The sequence below is a fragment of the Labrus bergylta genome, chromosome 8, assembly GCF_963930695.1.
Source record: "Labrus bergylta chromosome 8, fLabBer1.1, whole genome shotgun sequence".
NCBI lineage: Eukaryota > Metazoa > Chordata > Actinopteri > Labriformes > Labridae > Labrus > Labrus bergylta.
Window position 1 is genome coordinate 993,310 of NC_089202.1, and position 23,977 is coordinate 1,017,286.

The following is a 23,977-nucleotide window of genomic DNA, read 5'->3' on the forward strand; positions in this document are numbered from 1 at the left end:
TAGCTTAATATTTCATAACTTTATATTATTATTCTAACAGCCAAATTCAAGTGTTGCGGAGTAACAACTCCGGGTAATGTCTTTAGAGTGCTTCAGGGGCAGTTCTACCGACAAAATGCCTCCGAAACTACCTAAAAAGAATCCCACCGCTGAAAAGTCTCAGTCATGCCAAGATGGCGACGCCCCTGAATTAGACCCAGCCATTGCCAGGGCTATGGAGGTATTAACGGCTAATATCACTATGTTGTATGCTGGACAGTATTAACTCCAATATATCTCAGCATCTGAAAGAAATTAATGACCGGGTCGGAGAAGTGGAGGGCAGAATACTGGGGGTGGAGAACACATCTTCCGAGACAGAAAAGCACATCGCGGGCCTGACTAAATCAGTTAACGAGCTGACAGAGCGCCTGCAGGATTCAGAAAACCGGGGGCCGCGGGAAAAATCTGCGGATCCTTGGAATAAGAGAGAAACTGGAGGGCAGTGACGTGGTGAATTTTATGGAGTGGATCCCCCGGATTCTTGACATGGAAACTAAAGCCGACCGGGTCAAGTTAGAACGGGCCCACCGTATACCTGGCCCCGCCATATCGAGGCTGCCCCGGCCTAAGATCGTCAGGTTCCACAACTTTGTTGACCGTCAGAAAGTCATGGAAGCTGCCTGACGTAAAAAAGAGGTTCTTTGCGAAGGATCCAAAATATTTTTCTTTCAGGACTTTGTGGCAGAGACAATTAAACGGAGACAGGGATTTGTGGATGTCAAGAAGAAGCTGCAGAGTATACCAGGAGCCCGCTATGCCATGCTGTACCCAGCTTTACTCAGGATCACGGTTAACGACACCACCAAAACTTTTCACACTCCCGGTGAAGCTTCTGCATATAGTGACTCTCTGGAGCGGTCGTAGAGGTGCTCCGATGCGGTGATCATTATTATTAATGGCGAACTGAATTGTGTGTGGTCAGACTTGTTTATATGCAGTCTTCAGTGTTAGCCTACTGTGTTGTCTGCTCTCCTTATTGTTTCATGAGAGAAAGTACATTTATTTTATCTTAAAACAGGCATCCCATGTTTTCCATGTCCTCTTTTGGGTCAATTTAGGCTATCAATGTGCATCATCCGACACTTGGATCCATGTGGGTTTTTTCTGCATACTTAATGTTTGTTTGGAAGCTTTTCCTTTTTCCTATCTTCATGGTTAATCATTAACCTGTAGCAGCTATACTCGTTTTATTTATAATTTAGAATGACTCTCTTCTGCTAGTCTCTTTTGTCACCTTTAATCGTCGGGATGTGACGGTCTACTAGTCTGCGGTGAGATTTTTATTTTTTGTTACCTGCACAAACGGATCGGTATAATTTGGCCTATATCTGGGCTCTGCCTGTTTTAGATGGCTCTGATATTGCTATAAACATTATTTTGAGGTCTCAACCACACATAACTTAAATGCCCACTATCATCTTGCATAGTTTTTCAACCAGTGTTCAAGGGTTGTTATATGTTATATTTTACTATCCACTTTTACTCCTTTCGTATTTTTGAAAATACTTAAGCTAGTGACAGGGAGTCACTTAACTGAAGGCGGCTGATTCCACTTTTGTTGGGTTTATTATCCTTTATGCCTATCTGTTTTTTTTATTAAGTTTGAATAATTTTTCATTTTTATTTTTACTTGGTAATGCCGGATCTTAACCGGTATGCTTGCTTCTTTGGGAAAATCAAGGGTCCTCCAACCTCAGAAATACTCTGTAGGTTTATTGGTAAGTGTTTTGTTTGTTTTGGTTTTACATTTTCAGGATCTAGTAAAGCTAGTTGTTTATAGTTCCTACTTGGGTACGGCCATGGTTTCACTCCGCATCGAAATTACATCAGATGTAACAAAATATTATTTATGGAGAAGCTATTTTCACATCTATGATAATGGATGAAGTTGCAAGTGACAGAGACAGCACCAACACAAAGTATAATACAATATGTAAACTAAACTGTACAGATGGCAGGAGTTGACACTAAGTTCTGTTCCTGGAATGTGCGGGGAGTAAATCACCCAATAAAAAGGAAAAAGATATTAACATTTTTGAAAAGGGAACAGGTTAAAATTGCACTATTGCAGGAAACTCACCTCAAGGATAAAGAACATATTAAACTAAAACGAGAATGGGTGGGACAGGTTTTTTTCTCGTCCTAGACCTCAAATAGTAGGGGTGTGCATATATTGATCCACAAATCTCTGACGTTCAAGGTAGAGAAATGCATTCAAGATAAAGGAGGACGATATATTATTTTAAAAGGGCTGTTATATGGTCAGCCTATTTCTATAATGAATATGTATTACCTTCCTAATCATCCAACAGAGTTGATCACTGAGGCATTTACTGAGTTTGCAGAGGTACAATGTGAACAGTCAATAATAGGAGGGGACTTTAACTGTCTTCTAGACCCTCAAATAGACAAACTTCCAGCTGACCTACGACCTCCCTCCAAAAGGGCAAGGGCAGTAATAGAGTTGTGTGAGGAGCTGGGATATCTTGATGTATGGAGGATCACACATCTGGGAGAGAAATAATTCTCCTTTTTCTCAAATGTACATAGGAGCAGCTCAAGGATAGATTATTTTTTATAAAATTAAATCAAATTACCTCTTGCTCTATTGGAAATATCTTAATCTCAGTTCATAGCCCCATTTTCCTTCAACTCCTTCATGAGGGGAGTAGCCCTCCTACCAAGTTGTGGAGATTTGACTCCTCCTTGCTCAGTGACCCTACTTCATTTCTTATTTTGCCTCTGAATTTAGGATATTTTATACAATCAATAATACACCTGATATCTCTCCTTCAACTCTCTAGGGAACGAGTAAGTCATATTCAAGAGGCTTAATAATTTCATATGTGAAAAGTAAACAACGGAAAGCACTTGAACGTCAGAGGGAGTTGGAAATTAAATTGTCAGAAGCAGAAAAATAATTTGTGAAAAGTGCCTCTGAGACTAATTTGAAAACAGTGTTAGCTGTCAAGGCCTCATTGAACTCCTTACTAACCCATAAAGCTGAACAGTGCATCAGATTTGCTAATCAAAAGTTATATGAATTTGGCAACAAACCAAGTAAATATTTGGCTAGATTAGTAAATAAAAAATCAGACTCTCAATGCATTTCAGCCATTAAGGGTGCTGACGGTAAAAGGAAAACAGACGCAGACAAAATTAACAAGTCGTTTGAACAATACTATAGCAAGTTATATAAAAGTGAGCAACCCGTGTCTACTCAGAAGTTCACTGAGCTTTTTTTCTCCAATTTGAGTTGGAAATTCACAGACTTACAAAAGAAAACACTTAATAAACCGATAACGGAGCAGGAAGTTGAGGGGGCTTTGAGTTCTATGAACTCAGGCAAAGCCCCAGGTCCTGATGGGCTGGGGTGTGAATTCTATAAAGAATTTAAATCTTTATTAATACAACCTTTGTTGAAAATGTTTCATGACTCCTTGAGGAACGGTTTCCTTCCATTTGTTAGGACAGCAGCTAATGGGTTTTTATATAGCAACTTCACCCAGCTAATAAATGTGTCGCCTAGGTCAAGTCTCTCAAGAGTGGAAAAGAGATAGGTCCACTCAACCCAATCAAACGCTTTCTCTGCGTCCAGACTAACAACTACACAGTCTAATTTGTCAGATTGGGAAAGTTGAATTATATTGAGAAGCCTCCTCATTGCAAGAGTTTCTGCCAATTATAAATCCTGTTTGGTCACTATCTATAACTGTAGGCAGGACTGTTCCTAAACGCAGAGCAAGAATCTTGGAAAGCAATTTAAGATCAGTATTTAATAGGCTTATAGGTCTGTAGGATCCACAGTCATCATCAGGTTTTCCCTTTTTAAGAATAAGGCTAATATTGGCCTCTGTGAGTGATATGGTAAGAGGTCATCTTATTTCCGCCTAAGCCAGGGTACAAGACAGGGCTGCCCCTTGTCCCCTCTATTGTTTGCAATTGCCGTCGAGCCTCTGGCGGAGGCTATTAGACACAGCCCTACTATCTCGGGTTTCAGTTGGCGGTAAAACTCACAAGATAGGGACTTCCGGTTCCGGCGAAACATTTGGAGACGCGTCCTTGCTGAGCTCCTCACCTGAACTGCTGTATTTACCGACTTAATCAAACTTTCGCTAATGCCAGTTGACAAAATAAGTGCTTATTTAAGTAGCACACACCAGTAATAAGCCTAAAGGCACTTTTGATACGTGGACAGGGGGAAATGAGCAAGAAAAAGACCAACGAGGCTAGTGCTAGCTCACTGGCTTACAAAGCCCTTCAATAATGGCCCCTATAGTGTGTAATCATCTTTTTACGCCTGCTTTAATGGACATGGCCTTCCGTGCCTGGCATGGGAATGGAATACAGTATATTAAAGACCTCTTTTTGGATGGAGTATTTGCATTCTTTGACCAGCTAGTGATAAAATATAAATTATCACGAATAAACTTCTTTCGATATTTGCAGCTAAGGGACTCATATGTTTTGGCTATGCCCTTCTTTGCATGTTTTTTGGGAGACCATTTTTAAATCTTTAAGCGAGACCTACAATGTATCAGTTGAGCCACATTCCTCTTTTTCTGCCATTTTTAGTGTAAAACCAGAAAATGCTATTTGGTCAGGAAATCTTTGTCATGTTATCGCCTTCACCTGCTTGCTAGCACGTCTTCTGATACTGTTTCATTGGAAAGATCCTAAGCCTCCCTCCCATGCCAGGTGGATGAAGGAAGTCATGTTCATTCTAAAACTAGAGAAGATTAAATGCACCATGAGGGGGAAAAAGGCTGAGTTCAGTAAAATGTGGTTTCCATTCATAGCCTATTTCACTACTGTTACTGGGATAACGAATTGGAATCACACATAGCACTGTTGATGATTATGGGGTTTAATAGGAGCAGCTGCAAATGCCTGGATTATTTATGTTAACTAATTGTATGTGGATAAATGTATGTATATGTGTAGACATGCATTATGCTATCATTGTTGTTAAAAGCATTGCGATGGGGTGGGACTGAGGGTGGTTTTGGGTGATGGATCGGGGAGGTAAGAGGGTTTGGGTAGGGATGGGTGGCTTTACATTTTGTATTCTGTACATCATGCAGCGATTTGTGCTGTTCAAGTTAAAAACTCAATACATTTTTTTTTTTAAAAACCCACCTCCAGATTTTACACGTTTTTCTCATCTGCGCACCAATCTTACTCGAGGATTGACTTCTTCCTCTTAGATAAGAGACTCATGCCCCTAGTTAATTCTTGGGATGTCGGGGAAATAGTAATCTCAGACCATAGTGCGGTGGTTTTGTCACTTTGCTTCCCGGATAATGTTCCTTCTAGACGTTTGTGGAGGATGAACACCCTTTTGCTTTCTGACGAGGAGTTTGTTTCATTTCTATCCAACCAGATAGATTTATTTTTGGAAACTAATGATACACCAGTAGGGGTAATCTATGGGAGACAATGAAGGCATACCTCAGAGGACAGATAATAGCATGTACAGCAAATATAAACAAAAGAAAGGCACAACGCTTGAAGAGCTAACTACTTTAATTAACAAAATAGATAAAAAACATGCAGCTTCACCTACCCTACATCTGCATAAAGAGAGGGTCAGGTGGCAAACGGAATTTGATAATTTGTCTACGGGCAAGGCAGAAGAACTCTACTTAAAATCCAGATTTAAATGCTACGAATCTGGAGAGAGGGCACACAGGTTACTTTCTCACCAGTTAAGACAGGCAGAAGCGACAGCATATATTTCAGAGATTGAGACAGCGGATGGTAACGTAACAACTGGCCAACGTGAGATTAATGAGCAGTTTGAATCTTTTTATAAGCACCTATATACATCTGAAGCCACAAATAGAGATAAAATACAACAGTTTCTGGACAAAGTCACTCTACCAAATGTAGGAGTCGAGGATAGGGAGGCTCTAGATAAAGCTATCTCAATTTATGAAATACAAAGGGCAATTAGTAAGATTAAAAGCAGTAAAGCTCCGGGCCCGATGGGTTTCCCATCGAGTTCTATAAAAAGTTCACTGCAAAGCTCTCACCACTGCTACGGGAGGTATTTACAGAGGCGCTACTAAGAGGTTCACTGCCTCCCACAATGACAGAGGCAACCATCTCAGTTATTCCAAAAAAAGGGAAGGATCCGTTGAAATGCGAAAGCTACAGACCGATAAGTCTATTAGCGATTGACAATAAGATTTTAGCTGAAATGCTAGCGCCGAGATTGGACACAGTCATGCAAAAGATTGTACACCCAGATCAATCTGGATTTATCTCGGGTCGACAGCTCTAAGGTAATCTACGTCGCCTACATAATATCATCTACTCTACAAAAGCATCAGATATAGCTGAAGTCTTGATTACCCTCGATGCTCATAAAGCTTTTGACAGAACAGAATATGAATACCTATTCAAAGTATTGGAGAAGTTTGAATTTGGTGCCTCCTTTTGCTCATGGATAAGATTGTTATACACGTCCCCCAAGGCAGCGGTCCGCACCAGTAGCATGTTATCCCAATATTTCCGCTTAAACAGGGGCACAAGGGTGCCCGCTCTCACCTCTTCTGTTTGACCTTGCCATGGAGCCCCTGGCGGCCGCAATAAGAAGTGCTGAACAAGTGTATGGCATTACAAGGGGGGAGAGGGCACAGAAATTAGCGTTGTACGCAGATGACCTTGTACTGTATCTGTCGGATCCTAATGTCTCTATCCCAAGTGTTATCAGCATTATAGCAGAGTTTGGGGAAATATCGGGATATAAGGTTAATCCTGCTAAAAGCCTGCTCTTTCCTATTAATGAACTAGCAAAATCAATGACATTCGGTATACCCATTTAAAGTGAGCTGTGACAACTTTACGTATCTTGGAGTAACGGTTACCAGAAAATACGGGGACCTCTTTAAATATAATTTTAAACCTGCCCTTGATAGAGCTAAAGTAGACCTCCGACGATGGTGCTCCTTCCCTATCTCTCTAGCAGGGAGAATAAACTCCGTAAAAATGTCAGTTTTGCCTATATTTTTATTCTTGTTTCAAACGATACCGATTTTTATATCAAAAGCTTTTTTTAAGGAGTTGGATAAATATATAAATTCCTTTTTGTGGAATAAAACTACCCCCAGAGTGAAAAGGATCTTTCTTCAGCGTCGGAGGGAGGAGGGGGGGTTTGGTCTTTCCAATGTTATGTTATACTACTGAGCAGCTAATCTACACAAAATAGCTCATTGGATTTCAGTGCCAGAGGATCATGGTAGTCCGGAGTGGGTGAACATGGAATGAAGCCTCAATGACCCAACAAACTTGGGCTCTTTAGTCTGCTCCCCATTGCCTATCAATTTTAAAGGGGCAGGTAACCCTGTCATTAAAGGCTCTTCAAAGATATGGTCACAGTGTAGGATCCACTTAGGGTTAAAGCAAGCCCTTTCCTGCATGCCACTCACCAATAATCCACTTTTAAACCATCAATACTAGATGCAGCATTCCTGCAATGGTCTAGAAAGGTCTTGAGCAAGGTGTCAGATCTGTTCAAAGATAATATTTTCATGTCTTTCGCTCAGATAGTGAGAGGTTTTGGTATTCCACAGTCTCATTTCTTTCGGTACCTTCAGATCAGGGATTTTGTTAAGAATTTTACAACATTCCCTTCTCTAAGGGGGGGGGGGGGGGGGTGGTGACTGTTTGAATATTGTTGTTGTGTTGACTGTTTGAATATTGTTTGATGTCAATGTGTGTTTTTTCCTTTGATTGCTTGAAAAACCAATAAAGATCATTTAATAATAAAACTCACAAGATCTCCTTGTATGCTGACGATGTGCTTTTGTTACTTACAAATCCGGATGTATCAATACCGGCAGTGTTGGATCTGATTAGTTGCTTTAGCGAATTCTCAGGCTATAAAATACATTTCTCGAAGTCAGAGGCTCTTCCTTTAGGTAAACATCGTGATGCCCCCGCCCCCTTATCTTGCCCATTCAAGAGGTCACCGCAGGGTTTAACATATCTGGGAATAGTGATAACTCCCTTGCTTCATCAGTTATACAAAGCTAATTTCACACCCTTATTGAAACATATACATGATAATCTTGAGAGATGGAATTCCCTACCAGTAGAGACTAATCTCTCCAGTGGAGAGGGTTGATGAGAAATACCTCTGTCTTTCCTGCTATTTAATAAGCTTCGTATCTGAAGGTACCTAAAAAATTCTGTTCGGGGTATGTTATATCTCTTTCATAAATGGTCAAATGAAAGTAGTGTTTTCCTTTCATATAAATGTCCTATGGTAACAATCCCTTTACTGTCCCACATCTCAAAGCCCTTGTCAGTGGTACCAGGAGAGAAGTGTATGTTGCCCCAGACAGGCCAGAAAGAGGACAGTTGTCCCTTTAGTCCCTCTAATTTTCTTATATCCTGCCAGGCTTTAATAGTTGTTTGTATAATTATATTGTCACTATCTATGTTTGGAAGGATCTCGTTACTTAAAATGAATATTCTGCCTAAGCTTCTGTATGTGTTTCAAATGCTTCCAATCCTCCTTTCAAAACGAGTAATTAAAAAAATAAATGGCTGGTTTAGTACTTTAGTTTGGAGCGGGAAGAAACCTCGTATGAGCCTAGCTAGACTCATGAAGCTTCAGGAAAGGTGGGGCCTTTCAGTGCCTGATGTCAGGCTCAATTAGCTTCACAGTTGGGCTACATTTCTGAATGGATTAGAAATGACAGTGACTCTGTATGGCTTGATTTAGAATCTTTTCAGGTTAATCAGCCCCTGAGAGGTCTCTTGTTTGCTTGTGAACCAAAGAAGATGAAAACTCTTATTGGTGGAAGGAAAAAGGGCATACTGGGGCTTGGGTATAAAGCCCTTTCGAAATATGAAAAAGGCAAACCAGCTTCACTGGCCACTAATTGGAATAGGGACCTGAACATGGACATTGATGATGCTGCCTGGTTACAAATATGGAAATTAGCAAACAATATTTCAGTTAGCAACAGGTTAAAAGAAAATCAATTTAGGTTTCTACACCGCCTACAGATTAGTCCCCAACTTAGACATAGAATGGATCATAATAAATCTGAACTGTGCATGAAGTGTAATGTTGAGATCGGGACCTTTATTCATTGTGTTTGGACCATAGACTGTAAAAATAATGGACGGGACAAGGTCCCCGGTCTAGTGAAGCTTTTATTTTTAGAGCTCCCCCTACTGACTGGCTGCAGTATAGGTCATAAACCCCGCCTCCTCAATGATAACAGACGGGATGTGGGTCAAACTGTAAAGCTAAAATACTCGTCACATAATTTTTTTCCAAACATAAACTCTGCTGTGATCATTAGTTATTATCACCCTACATTGTGTTCAAGTGCTCATTTTTCTGTGAAGTTTGTTTTAAATAAGTTATTTGAGGTTGAAAAACGGGATTTTACGTCACATTTGACGATGATTGACAGCCGCAGATCTTGCGTAGCTCTCTTTGTGAATAGCAAAAGTTACGTAGTGAAGGAAAGCCGAGACGCCATTGAATTTTTCCGTTCAGTTTTTTCGTCTTTTTTGAGCTGGCAAAATGAGTTGTTCTGCAGTAAACTGTTCTAACCGACTTGTGGGAGCTAAGGGATATTTGCAGTTCTTTCGGTAAGTAAAAAAAGTGATTTATGTGTCATTGGTTGGTTAAAGTTGTTATCTAGCTAGCTAACACATAAGCAGTCTAAGGTTAGCTGAAATGTTGTAAAGCTAGGTTACTTATCCGGCATGATTAATCTTTTTATTTTATTTTATTAAATGAGCAAACCCAATAACTGACATGCTATGTTTCTTGATATTGTTATGTCGTTATTGTGATTGAAATTGTATTTAAAACCAAGAATCGTAATATAAAATCCGCTCATAGATGCGGTTCATTGACTGTACAGTTATTTTACAGCAAAAATAAATACGTCTGGTAAAGTCTCAAAAAAGTATCGAGGGCAAAAACAAAGCCAAATAATTGTAATCTGGCCTGCATCATTACTAATGTGTACAGTTTGCCACCACACTGCACTTTGCGTGACAACTTTAACAAAGCTTTACCACACAGTCACACCATCCACACAGCTGATCCAGGATTTACTGTAGCATCTTTTACAGCACTACAAGGTCATGTACAGGCAAACAGAGAGAAGGGAAAAGAAACAATCTGTGCTCTCACATAACAAAGCAGTCTCAAATCTTTTTGAGGAATTATAGCTAATTTTGTTTTACTTTGCATACAGTACATCCTCTGATAAATAAAGTGAAGTACTTTGATTGCATTTCTGTGGTGTTCCTGTAGGTGACCATGATGCAGCCAGACTGAAGCAGCAGCTTGTGAAGGTGGACACCATCATCTTGTCTTTGCAGTGCTGATTCTGAAGAGAACGCCTTCACATAGGACTCAAAGGTAAAATGATCTCTCATATGATTGGACCGTGTTATTGTAACCGCTATCGGCATCAAAGTAATTTTCGTAACAATTTATAATCCTTCCTAAAATGTAAGGAAGACTAGCAGAAGATTTTAACAGCCTCTATGGTTCTGCAAGAAGTTCATGTTTAAATTGTTCTTCTTTCTGTCTTCAAGGAAATCAGTGCTCAAAGGAAACAGCAGTCCAGACTCTGATTCCAGCTCCGGTGAGGTTCAGCACACAAATTGGCTGTCTGATTATATGAGAATATTTAACATTAGTTTAATTTATCAGGCTGGCCCATGTGATGACAGTTTAAAATAATCTTCAATAGAAAGTGGCAGGAACACTTTTGTCTTAAAACATAAATTCATAAAGCTGATCATATTATTGAATTCATCATGTCTTATTATATATTTTGTTTTTCCTCTTTAATAGTTCTCCTGTCTTTAAAGTAAACTTTAGAAGCTGAAGAGGACAGATCTGATTTCAGGTCTGAGGCATAAACATCACAGTATAATTCATTATACTTTACATTTAACTCTGTGATTGTTTTTCTTTTACATTATTATAGAAGATGCTCTCAGATTCAGATCCATCAACAACATGGAGGACTCGTCCCCTGAGCGTTTCCTGTCCTCTCTCGATGGACTTCTTCTCTTCAGTTATTAACTCTTGAAAACAGCAGCCCAAAATGCCAGACTGTTTGACAAGTGTGTGATTGAATAAATTGAAATGGAATCTCATACGTATCTTGCTATGCTTATTGGCTTTTAAGTGTTTAATATTAAATAAGTTTGAAGGCCATTTATCTCAGACGAGACCGGCTGAGCTCGTCTGTTAGCTTTGTTGTTGTCTTAGCTGTTGTTGGTCAAGAAGAAATTAATGTCAGTTCAAGGCCTTTTTAAATGTGAACTATAAACTTAACTGCTAAATTATTTTACTGTGACCAACACTTTGTTGTACTCCAGTTAATCAGAAACAGTCATATCAGATTTTTAAAAAGTTTATTTAAACATTTTATGAAAAGAAATCTTCAATAAACAACCCCTGGCTTCATTAACCATGTGGAAAATAAGTAAGGGAGACCATCAGGTCGAATTGCTGGGACATAGGAGAAAGTATAAAACATAATTTAACAAAAATCCAAACAAAAATCAAATAAAGTATAGAGATCCTGGATGATTGTTTGACTGTTAAACCATGATGGAAAAGCAAATCCAACACAACCCTCCAGCATCTGGCCTTTCAAACACAGGGCAACATCATGTAAAGAAAAATAAATTAAATATTGACCAGGATCTCTGTGTTTTATCTGAGGATGACTATGGTAGCCTTCTCACTGTTCACTGTCACAAAGCACCAGACTCTGTCCACCTTCTTCAGACGTCGATCAGCTCCTCTGGGTGATGGCAGAGAGGACTCTTCATCTGGGAGAGCTGCTGGTATAAGGTCATTTCTCCCACAGTGGATGAACAGGGCATCTGGCACAGCTCTTAGTCCAAGCACAGGTGAAAAAAGGAGGAGGTTCCTTCAAACTAAGCGACCCCAGCCTGACCTCTGTAACAGGTGTGCAGACAAAGGTTGAAATGAGTCATTTTTAGGTTCTGTTGATTGTAAAATGGAACAGAAAACATCACCTTTCTATTTAACATTTAGCTGGTGTATGACTCAGTGTGATTTTTATTTTTAGAAGACTGTATTGTTAACAATAGTTTGTTTTGACAGTCCTCTTATGAAACTTAAATAAAAATCACAGGATATAAACTTTTAACAGATGATTTTAACTTACACTTCACCTCTGTGGAAGATGTCAGACCAGCTGCTTTTATCTCTTCTTTGCCTAAATGAAGATACAAAAAACAATTGATTTACTGTTCACTTAAATATATTAGAAAAGCAGACATGAATCACATTGCAGACTATCAGTTTCTAACAAAATACAACATATCTTACCACCTGTAGCCTACGGTCTGTGGTGCTAACCTAGCTTAAGTATAGCTTCAATATAGAACGATTTCGGCAAAACCAGAGGACCCAGCAGCCCACATATTTTCAATAATAATCAAAATAGCGGGATTTTTTCAAAACAGTGTGTTTAAATATTAGACTTTGAATACGGTGGTTTGTTGTACTTACACATTTCTTCATCGTAGACCGGCAGAGCGCTTTCGGCGTAGCTGGGCTGCGTAAGTCATCAGGGCAGTACGCTAAGTGGGCGGGGCGTGTTACCAGGGCTCCTGCCCCCGGACCCTACTGCGCAGACTCTGGCTCCAAATGACGTCAAAATCGCAAGATGGAAGCGCCCCTAAGCAGCGTATTTTGGCTTCAAGAACGTTGAGTGGGAACAGCTACAGTACGCGCACACTGGTTTGGACATGTAAATTTATAGATGATTACTGGAAAAACATAGTGGATAGACTAAACCTAATTCTTAACATTAAACTGAATAAGGATCCTCTGTGTCTATTGTTTGGATTGCCGGATGGACAACTTAAAAATACACATTCCAAAAGACTTTTATGTGTCCTCACTTTCTGTGCGAGAAAAAATATATTGCTGAAATGGATAGATTGCAAACCTCCAACAATAGCTGGGTGGCACAAGGTTATTTTTGATATAATACCCTTGGAATATCTGATTTACAGATCTAACTGTATGATAAAGGTTTTCTATGATATCTGGTCCCCATTCTTAAAATATATTGGTACTAGACTGACAAGCATTATAATGAAGGGTCTCATTGATCATAGGAGTATGTGACTGATTCCCTATGGAGCTACACATATCGTGACACATGTTGGTGTGTTGTGATGCTGTACAGGACTGTAAAATTTGGATGCTGTCTTTATCCATGTTATTTGTAATTTTCTATTTCTAAGGTGTAACATGGCCCCCCGTGTTTTGTTTTTGTTTTTGGTTACCGTATTTTCCGCACTATAAGGCGCACCGGATTATAAGGCGCACCTTCAATGAATGGCCTATTTTAGAACTGTTTTCATATATAGGGCGCACCGGATTATAAGGCGCATAGAATAGAACGTGTTTACAACTGAACAAGGCTGGGAGATATTGTGAATATATAACTATAAATACGCATAAAACGTAACGTATAAAACTACAAAAACAAAAGTACATAAGACGATTTCCCCAAATAATAAATTATTTCTTTGACGTTTCTCTTAACTCTCAAAACGTAGTTTTATACGTAGTGCATTCACAATAACTCAACGTTGTTCAAACGTTAATGTGTATATTCACAATATCGCCCAGCCTTGTTCAGTTGTAAACACGTAAAAGAAACACAGTCTGATACCGCTAATTCAAACGTTAGTGCAGGGGTGCCCAAACAGTCGATCGCGATCGACAGGTAGATCGCTGACTGATTCTCAGTCGATCGCGAGATGTTTTGTCAATATAAAATACAATTGTAAAATAGAAAAGTGATTTCAATTTCATCTCATTGGACTGTTTCCCACACACGATAACTGTGTTGAGAGCCCAAGTATACTTCCGACCTGTGTGTATTTAATTTTTCATTTATTCATGAAATTGCTGCGTGCATGAGAGAGCGAGCGAGGGAGCGAGCGGGGGAGCGAGCGAGAGAGAGAGCGCGCGCAAGAGAGAGTGCAGGCATGCGCAAGGGCGTGCAGGTAAAACCGGGGGGGTAAATGTTTTACCAAAAAGTCATATATAGAAACTATGCCAAGAGTATTAAGCGCATTTGATGAAGCTGCAGCTACTTTTCTCTGCTCCTCTCTGCTGTCATGACTGTGAGCATCGCGGGGGACGAGACACACCAACAAACAGCGCAAACGCACACGAACGCGCACACGCAGGCGCACACGCAGGTGCACACACACACACACACTTGCACTGGAGCGCCAGCCACCACGCGAACCTTTTTACTTTTTACTTTTAGTGCTACAGCACACAGTTGATCCGTGATCCGTACGGACCGAGGTGGGAACACACGTGACCCGGTCAAACGGTCGGTTGGACTTTACTCCGTTCACTCTCACCGTGTCTGCAGCTAATTTAACAAAAGCAAAATCATCTCACAGCAGCCTGCTGTAGTCTGTAGTCTGCATTATTTTTTACAGAACTCTCATTTATTATTTTCTGTTTGTTGTGTGAGTATTAAATGCGTTGGTAGGCTGTTGGTAAAGGCTATGGCTCACTATGTGGACTGGTAGATCTCGGCAGACTGGTAACTTTAAAAGTAGATCTTGGTTCAAAAAAGGTTGGGCACCCCTGCGTTAGTGCATAACTCAACATTGTTCAGTTACGTATAACACGTAAAGCTCACTTTTTCAGTTCATTCCCCGTCCACGAATCCCTCGAATTCTTCTTCTTCAGTGTCCGAATTGAACAGTTGGGCGAGTACGGCATCCAACATGCCCGGCTCCCTCTCGTCATTATCCGAGTCAGTGTCGCTGAGCGCCGTGTACAACCAGTATGGATCAACCAATTAACCAATTGATCCATATATAAGGCGCTCCGGATTATAAGGCGCACTGTCGTTTTTTGAGAAAATTAAAGGCTTTTAAGTGCGCCTTATAGTGCGGAAAATACGGTATATCTGTCTTTCTACTACAATTCAGTTTTCTCTGTATTGTTTTTGTTGCTGGTCTGTGTATGGTCTGCCGGAGACATAATCTCTCCCTTTATTTCTTCCACTTATCACACGGATCGCCTTTGTGAAACTGTTGAGTAATTTTTGTTATATACTTGTATATCAGAAAATCAATAAAGATATTTTTAAAAAAAAGTAACCTGAGCTGGTCTGAACTGTCGATGCTGCACTTAGCCCAATGTGTAAAAGGGAAATTCTAAATGTTCCTAATAAAGAAAAAAAAGTGCTGCATCAGGTCCCTTTACTGTACCGAAAATGTACCAAAACAAAGCTTCAAAACTGAGAACCGTACCGAACCAAATTTTTTGTGTACCATTACACCCCTACTTACAACATACACAGACAACTGTCTGCTGTCCTCCTTACACGCATACCCACACCTCCTTATGCCAATTTCCTTGCGTAGTTTATAAACAACCCAAACCTACACAAGCAGCACAGACATTGGCAGCCAGGAACGGCTGAGGGGGCTGGCCAGATCTGTTACAGCCAAAACAGTCATCTTTCAATAAAGAGAGGAGAGGAACCTAGGAAGGCAAAATTTAGACAACTGAAAATCCAGGAACATCCATGAAAGAAATAAAGCAGGATCCCTGAGTTATGGGAGCATCTGTTGTTGATACATTTCAGATAAAAAAAACTCAATTGTTCAATATTGGTAAGTTTGCTGGAAATGTATACTTTACCACTTTAACAAAATACATCTTTCCATAACCATATACATCTTTGAATAACTTAAATTAACTGCCCCCCTCTCACACAGTGACTTCCTAATGCCGTATTGAAGCCTCCCACTCTGCTTAATAGTTCAATACAAAAAAAGTAGCAGCATTCACAAAAAAATAGGAAAGTTAAAAGGGACTACAAAACATCTATGACAGGGATCAAACATGCTGCATACATGAGAATACCACACTGATGATATTAGTTGGTAAAAATGTCAAAACATGTACTCCCTCAATGAAGTGCATCATAAACACTGTCTCCCATTCCCTTCAATTACATCTTGCACATCAGAAGAGTGCTTTGTATCTGTAACAAAATGACACCAACCACACTTTCCACAGATATCTCATGAGAGTGGAGGGACAAGTGTTTTGCTCTTAGGACAACACAAGGTTACATGTATATAATTATGTTTTATAATCATAGTCTAAGTATAACATTATACTAATGTACACTCAGCACCCCATCTTGACAGATAAAAAACAGAAATGTAGAAATTTTTGCAAATTTATTAAAAAAGAAAAACTGAAATATCACATGGTCATAAGTATTCAGACCCTTTGCTGTGACACTCATATTTAACTCACATGCTGTCCATTTCTTCTGATCCTTCATTGGAGTCCAGCTGTGTTTAATTAAACTGATTGGACTTGATTAGGAACGGCACACACCTGTCTATATAAGACCTTACAGCTCACAGTGCATGTCAGAGCAAATGAGAATCATGAGGTCGAAGGAACTGCCCAAGGAGCTCAGAGACAGAATTGTGGCAAGGCACAGATCTGGCCAAGGTTACAAAAGAATTTCTGCAGCACTCAAGGTTCCTAAGAGCACAGTGGCCTCCATAATCCTTAAATGGAAGAAGTTTGGGACGACCAGAACTCTTCCTAGACCTGGCCGTCCAACCAAACTGAGCAATCGTGGGAGAACAGCCTTGGTGAGAGAGGTAAAGAAGAACCCAAAGATCACTGTGGCTGAGGTCCAGAGATGCAATAGGGAGATGGGAGAAAGTTCCACAAAGTCAACTATCACTGCAGCCCTCCACCAGTCGGGGCTTTATGGCAGAGTGGCCCGACGGAAGCCTCTCCTCAGTGCAAGACATATGAAAGCCTGCATAGAGTTTGCCAAAAAACACATGAAGGACTCCCAGACTATGAGAAAGAAGATTCTCTGGTCTGATGAGACCAAGATTGAACTTTATGGCTTTAATTCTAAGCAGTATGTGTGGAGAAAACCAGGCACTGCTCATCACCTGCCCAATACAATCCCAACAGTGAAACATGGTGGTGGCAGCATCATGCTATGGGGGTGTTTTTCAGCTGCAGGGACAGGACGACTGGTTGCAATTGAAGGAAAGATGAATGCGGCCAAGTATAGAGATATCCTGGAAGAAAACCTCTACCAGAGTGCTCAGGACCTCAGACTGGGCTGAAGGTTCACCTTCCAACAAGACAATGACCCTAAGCACACAGCTAAAATAACAAAGGAGTGGCTTCAGAACAACTCTGTGACCATTCTTGACTGGCCCAGCCAGAGCCCTGACCTAAACCCAATTGAGCATCTCTGGAAAGACCTGAAAATGGCTGTCCACCAACGTTCATCATCCAACCTGACAGAACTGGAGAGGATCTGCAAGGAAGAATGGCAGAGGATTTCCAAATCCAGGTGTGAAAAACTTGTTGCATCATTCCCAAGAAGACTCATGGCTGTACTAGCTCAAAAGGGTGCTTCTACTCAATACTGAGCAAAGGGTCTGAATACTTATGACCATGTGATATTTCTTTTTTAATAAATTTGCAAAAATTTCTACATTTCTGTTTTTATTCTGTCAAGATGGGGTGCTGAGTGTACATTAATGAGAAATAAAATTAACTTTTTTGATTTTAGCAAATGGCTGCAATGAAACAGAGTGAAAAATGTTAAGGGGTCTGAATACTTTCCGTACCCACTGTATATCATTTCTACAATTCACTTAACAGACGCTTTTATCCAAAGGGACGTACATCAGAGAGTAAGTACAACACAAGCAAGGAACAAGAAAAAAGGGAACAATGTCAGCAAGAGCAAACGATCAGCTTTGAGTCCGATTGGACACACAGCTGCTGACAGGAAGTGACCAGAGGCAAAGCACAACATTGACGGCAGTTCTTGAGAGCTCTAATCAGTATAGAAACCATCTTATAAGTCGTCGTTATCAAACAAAACCATCATCCCAACCATCATCATCATCAATAATACAGAGACCATCATCATTAAGTTAGTAGGTATTCATGAAAGAGCTGGGTCTTTAGCTTTTTCCTAAAGGTGCAGAGGGACTCTGCAACAGAGGAGAAGAGTCTAGTCAGCATTTTAGGACCCAGTCTGGCCAATATTTATCCTGATAGAACAGACTTGTGTAATAGGTGTAAACAGTCACCTGCTGACTATAGTCATATGTTCTTGTCTTGCCCGCAACTATCACTATTTTGGGGGGCAATATTTAAAACCATTAGCAGAGTATCAAGCCAAATTGCCCCTGAGCCGGTCGATGCTCTCTTTGGTGTATCTTCTAATCTTAATCTGTCCAGGCCCACTCGCCAAATCATTGCATTCACCACTCTACTTGCCAGGAGGCTCATCCTTCTTAAATGGACTCACGCCTCACCTCCGACTCATAATAAATGGATCCATAACATACTGCGCTGTATCACACTGGAGAGGATCAGGTTCTCCCTGAAGGGCTACTTAAATACCTTCTATAGGATACGGCAACCCTTTCTGACATATATTGATTCTCTGACTATTGACGTATACTGATTATTTATATATACATATTTTTTGCCTTTTTAAAATAATATTTTTTACATATGTATATTATGTTTTTGCAAAGATAAATGTATTTAATCTTTAGACGTTTTTATGGTGTGTTTATCTTGCCACCCATTGCACTACGTAGTCTTCCTTTGTTAGTTTTTGGTGTATTTCTTTATGAATGAATCTGTCTGTGTATGCCAGTGTGTGTGTGTGTGTGTGTGTGTGTGTGTGTGTGTGTGTGTGTGTGTGTGTGTGTGTGTGTGTGTGTGTGTGTGTGTGTGTGTGTGTGTGTGTGTGTGTGCGTAAAGATGGGAGACATAGGGATGTGTTGGGTTTGGATAGAGATTTAGACCACAGAACGTTTTGCACTTATTTTGGGGATTGTTGTAACACTGTAAATTTCTGTGCAAAAACCAATGAGGAAAGTTTGGATTAAAAAAAATGGTATGTACTTACACCTGCATGTAATGTTCCCTGTATAAATCATGATCCACCTGGAACTGTGCCCACATAGATCAGTTCCATGTTCCGCCCCCTACACACCCACATTCAACCATAAACGGTCAATGCAAAGCACCTCATGAATGCAAAAATTCATAAACAAGCAGGCAGATCAAAGGTTTCAAGCACTGGATCACAGTGAATGTGAATGAAGTGGAGGTCAGAAAGCAAATATTGTTTGTTTGCTGCAGCAGGAACGTGTAAATTGAAGAAAAATCTGAGAATGACACCCTGTTGCTGCTGCATTCACACAATCCATCTGCAATGCCAAAACATCCTCCAGTCATCATTACAAATTAGTATATCTGCGGTGTCCATATGTTCATAGCACCCAAACTGATTTCTTCATATATTATCATAGTGCTCAAGTCATTCAGCTACAACGGAGGATTAGGGCCAAAAAAAAAGATTTTGAGATTAAAGTAAAACATTTTCATGATTAAACTCGTAAATTAACGAGTTCGAGACCAGCCTGCGCAAAATGATGAAAGTAGAACTCTTAGTCTTTTCCTTTGCAGACACAACCTCCTCCAAGTCAGTGTGGTTCTTTCTTGCAGTATCCTTTCAGGGTGCTGATATTTTAAAGACAATGTGAAGATGATGATGTGCCAAAAGCATGTGTAGTTTCATATCTGCATAAGTAAAGCCCCAACACAACTTTTAGTGTCTCTTATCTGCACTTGTGTGGCTTGTTTAGGTGTCTCATGTGCAGAGCCAGTTTGTGTCCTGTTCATACATCATTTTACAGAACAAGTTCTTACAAGTTGAAGTGAAAACAACTTTAAACTGTTGGCTGCATTTTATCTTGGTAAACTAACTGCACCCTGACCAATTATGAGGATATATATTGAAGGCCTAATGATCGTTTTGGAGATTCCCCGACTTAATTTCCACAGTTTACTCATTTACACAATAAATATGTGCAGGTGATGAAGATGTGCTGAGTAATGAGAAGGCAAAATATTTATATATTAATATGAATATTGTGTCTATGCAACGGTTATATATGAGACCCCTCAGTTCCCTTATTTATCAACAGTGCATGGAAAGTATGTAAATGTAAAGAATGAAAAAGATAGAATGTGCATAAGTCCAAAAAATAAATCTTATTAATCAAACATGCGGATTGCAGTCATATGAATATGGTTGGGTTAATCCCAAGTGTTTTCAACCAGCTGGCTAGTGAATGTTCAGGGACATTTGCAATCAGAAACGCCTCCAATAAACCACATGTGGTAACAACACACCTCTTTAAAAACCATGTGACTATATTTACCTCCCCAGAATAATGTCCAAGAGAGCGAAGAGGTTCATAGCAACAGAATTGGAGGTAGGATGATTGTAAATAAAAAAATAAAAAGAGGGCAAGTAACTGCGCTAAGGGAAACAAATAAATTATTTGTTTGTTCATTTAGAGTGGAAGTTACTAACAAAAGGAAACATGCAATTGCTGTAAATTATGTTGGGTCAGAGGAGAACAAATTTAAGCAGAGGTTTGATACTAATCTCAGAGCAAAAAAAAAAAAAACGCATCAAGGCACAAAAGTGATAAACATTTTCAACTGGAGGATAACAGAATACCACACAATTTTTATCCTTGGACAGCACATTTTCACCGTCATCGATGGCACAGCTCTCAGGAAAAATAATCAAGCAGTGATGCTCTTCCAACAAGTTGGACCAAACAGATTAGAGTTGTTGTTTCAATCTAGACAAAAGCACTAGTTTTGTGTTTTTATCTTGGGTCTATGATCGCGCCTGTGTGATCACAGCACGTGATGTCATGAAAGCACCAAAAAAAAAGACTAACTTGTAAGGCATTGTGTTCTCTGTGGGAAAAGTTTGTTTGAAATCAGGTAGGTATGTTTAACTGTAGGAAAGAGATGATCAGCGAGTTTAACCCGGACTCAATCGGTTGGGATGGTGAAAGCACGATGTGTCAGGCGGTAAAAGCGGGTGCAGAGGGATGTGTTGGAGCTGGAGCTCATCAGCCCCAAAGCTAGCACTAGCTCCAGGTATCTCGGGGCAGCAGCAACAGAACCCACACTCAGCTGTCTCGTCCCCGATGTCAAAATCCCGGTCGGACTCGCTTTAATCTCTGTGTCTGTAATATTGATGTTATTCTTTGTCTTTCAACGATACAACTTCCCTATGTACGGTAAACATAACTTTCTGTACTCAGCAGTCTCTCTAAGGCCCTGTGTCCAACTAGCGTTTTTTCCGGGCAGTAAAGCGCTGGCTGTGCGCCCCGAAGTGTTTGCATGAAGTTTGTGCTCTGAAAAGAAAAGCGCTGCACATCCTTCTTGTCTCTATGACAACAGTTTGTTGACAACGGCCTGTATGACCAACACTGCTCCGATACTTTTTACTGCATGTTTGATTTTTTGGGTTTTAGGTGTGTTTTTGACTTGTTCTGTTTCTCTACTTGCTTGTTTGATGTTAATGCAGTTGTTTTACCTTATAACAGTCTTTGCAGCGCGTTTCAGCTCTTGCATTTGTTTCTGGAGTTTGCATGTGCAGCATTTCTGAATATGCTGCATGTTTTTCTAAATGTTCGTCGTTTCAGCAGTTGCAGAGCGTGTGTCCCCTACCGGCCACCGTAGAGCTATGCTTATTTTTACACACATTTCTAAGTAAAAGTACAAGTTGATTGTAGATTGCAGAGTGTAAAAACTGAAATTTCCCCTTGCGGGGATCAATAAAGTTAATCTTATCTTGATAAGGTCCACTCCTTACATGGGAATGTTCTTATGCACTCATCCACGCTTACACTCTGTTGATAAATGAGGGCCCTGGTCTTTTTTGGATAACAGGGGATTATCTTCAGTATTTAGAAAATAAAAATACAAGCATTATTAAGTCAGTTTGACACGTTTGGCATGTCAAACAATCTTGGTGTTGCAAACAAAATTAATATTCTTTTTAGTATGTATCCAGCATATCTCTTAATTTAAAGTAAAAGAAGAAAAAGTATAAATAAGACTCATTTAAACTATGGCTGCTATCCAGATCATAATGTGCTATATAAATATAGACACAGTTTTGACCTTGACATTCACACATGCTGCATTCAAAAATTTATCTAAAGCTCCACCTTGTGGCCATGGTTGTTTACTGCAAGAGGAAGCAAAAATTGGTTGAGATTTGGCATCCAGTAAAAGTGCCTGAGCCTCAAGAGCAGTCTGTACTGCTGTCACCCCAGATGTAGTTACATGCTATGCAAGCAGCTTGATGAGCCCATGAGCCGATTATGTCAAGTTAAAAAAACTAAAACGGAAAAAAGACATACCGGTACCTATAAAGTTAAGTTAACAGGTAAACTGGTTCTGTTTACCCAAGGACTTACTGCCCTGACTAATAACCAGGGAGCAATTGTGCAGGCAAAATGGTAGCTGCCAATTTATACAAAAACAAGACCACATGACAGAAAGTCTGCCAGCTAGCCACGGTCATCCAGACAGCTAAGCCAAGATCCATCCAACACAAGATGTGTTACTTTTTCGGCCAATACCAGCCAACTTGAAAGCAAAATGAGAGCATGAAGATGCTTCAGCTGCTTTGTCTGGTCTTTAGCTCTTTTACAGAAACAAAATGGATGGATGGTGAAAAACGTTCACCTTCTAAAGCATGGTATGTGTTGTGAATCAATAGCCTCAACCCATGAGTTGTAGTAAATAGTATAGACTTTTTAAATCATCAAAAATTATTTTTAGCAAAAAAAATAAGCCCTTCATCAACAAAATAGTTAAATAAATCTGACAAAAAAATATATATTTTTAATTAAATTAAATCAATTACTAAAAAAACTGAAATGTATACTTAATGGGAGGTATTCAAAGAGAGAATTGAGTAAAGACCTGTGTGATACAATATTTAAAGCCCTATGGTACAGCAGTTTACGATCAGGAAGTTTAGGATGACAAAAACACCAGAGTTCAGTTTTTATGTACCGGTAAATGAATCATCATAACAAAACATGAACTTGTTTCATTTTACTGGTCTTTTAAACATCTGGGTGCCAGATCTGACTCATATATTTGAACATTATCCTCAATAAAATGTTTGGCGAAACACAATCATTCAGATTTGATATAAAATGAGTAAATCACAAAACACAAACCTATACAGAGTTGGCACCTTAAGAAAATCTCTATACAAGCTCAAGTCCATTTACTAAGTTCAAATCAGATGAAGTTATTTTACTTCCCTTCTACCTTTCAAGCATCTGTATTCTGCTTGTTGGGAGTGTTAACTGCTCCATACATTATTTGCTCTAGATATCAGACACAGGATTACTTTAAAAGGCTTAATTTCTCCACAGTCACAGCTTCTCTCTCTGATCCTCGCCCATTGAGAGCTATAGAATATGCTACTGATCTCTCAAGTATGACCTAAATAGATTAGCTTAAAATGAACAGAGGTGTTTCTTTTGACAATCATTAAAGAAGTGGTCGTCAGTGATGAGGGCAAATGAAAGGTGAATGCTTGTAGTTGGATGGTGTCTAAATTCAAGTGTAGCAGCAGTTCCAGTGATGGCAATGAAGACATCATAATTCAAAATGGCAAAAACAAGACTGAAGTTGCCATGGAGACCAACAAACGATTATATTTCCAAAGGGACCACTGGGCTTATTGTGGTGCTTAGTGAATTGTTTGCACAGATGCTGCATACATAGCACAGAAGTGGGTAGCTTACAATGCTGGTCCTCTTGCTGTAAGGACAGATGTGTAGTGGTTGATAGACCAAACCAGAATTAAATGTAGACGCATACATTCATCTAACCTCCTTTCTATGTGCTACAAAAAGGGGGAAAAGTGGAATAAATGTGATAAATTTGGCCATATATCAAAGCAAGAATTACACATCAAGTGTT

At 39.7% G+C, this 23,977-nt stretch overlaps 1 protein-coding gene and 2 long non-coding RNA genes across 8 annotated transcripts in view; 1 reads left to right on the plus strand and 2 right to left on the minus strand.

Annotated features, from left to right (window-relative positions):
* Window positions 1-23,977, minus strand: part of oxr1a (oxidation resistance 1a) — a 164,638-nt gene that overhangs the window by 46,516 nt on the left and 94,145 nt on the right. The gene's annotated exons all lie outside the window — the stretch shown is intronic.
* On the plus strand, window positions 10,044-11,305 carry LOC136179886 (uncharacterized). Its single transcript, XR_010666811.1, has 3 exons — window positions 10,044-10,444; window positions 10,624-10,673; window positions 11,022-11,305. It is a non-coding gene; the product is annotated as an uncharacterized lncRNA (long non-coding RNA).
* Window positions 11,438-23,977, minus strand: LOC136179885 (uncharacterized). Its single transcript, XR_010666810.1, has 2 exons — window positions 12,240-23,977; window positions 11,438-12,007 (listed from the first exon to the last, which is right to left on the minus strand). It is a non-coding gene; the product is annotated as an uncharacterized lncRNA (long non-coding RNA).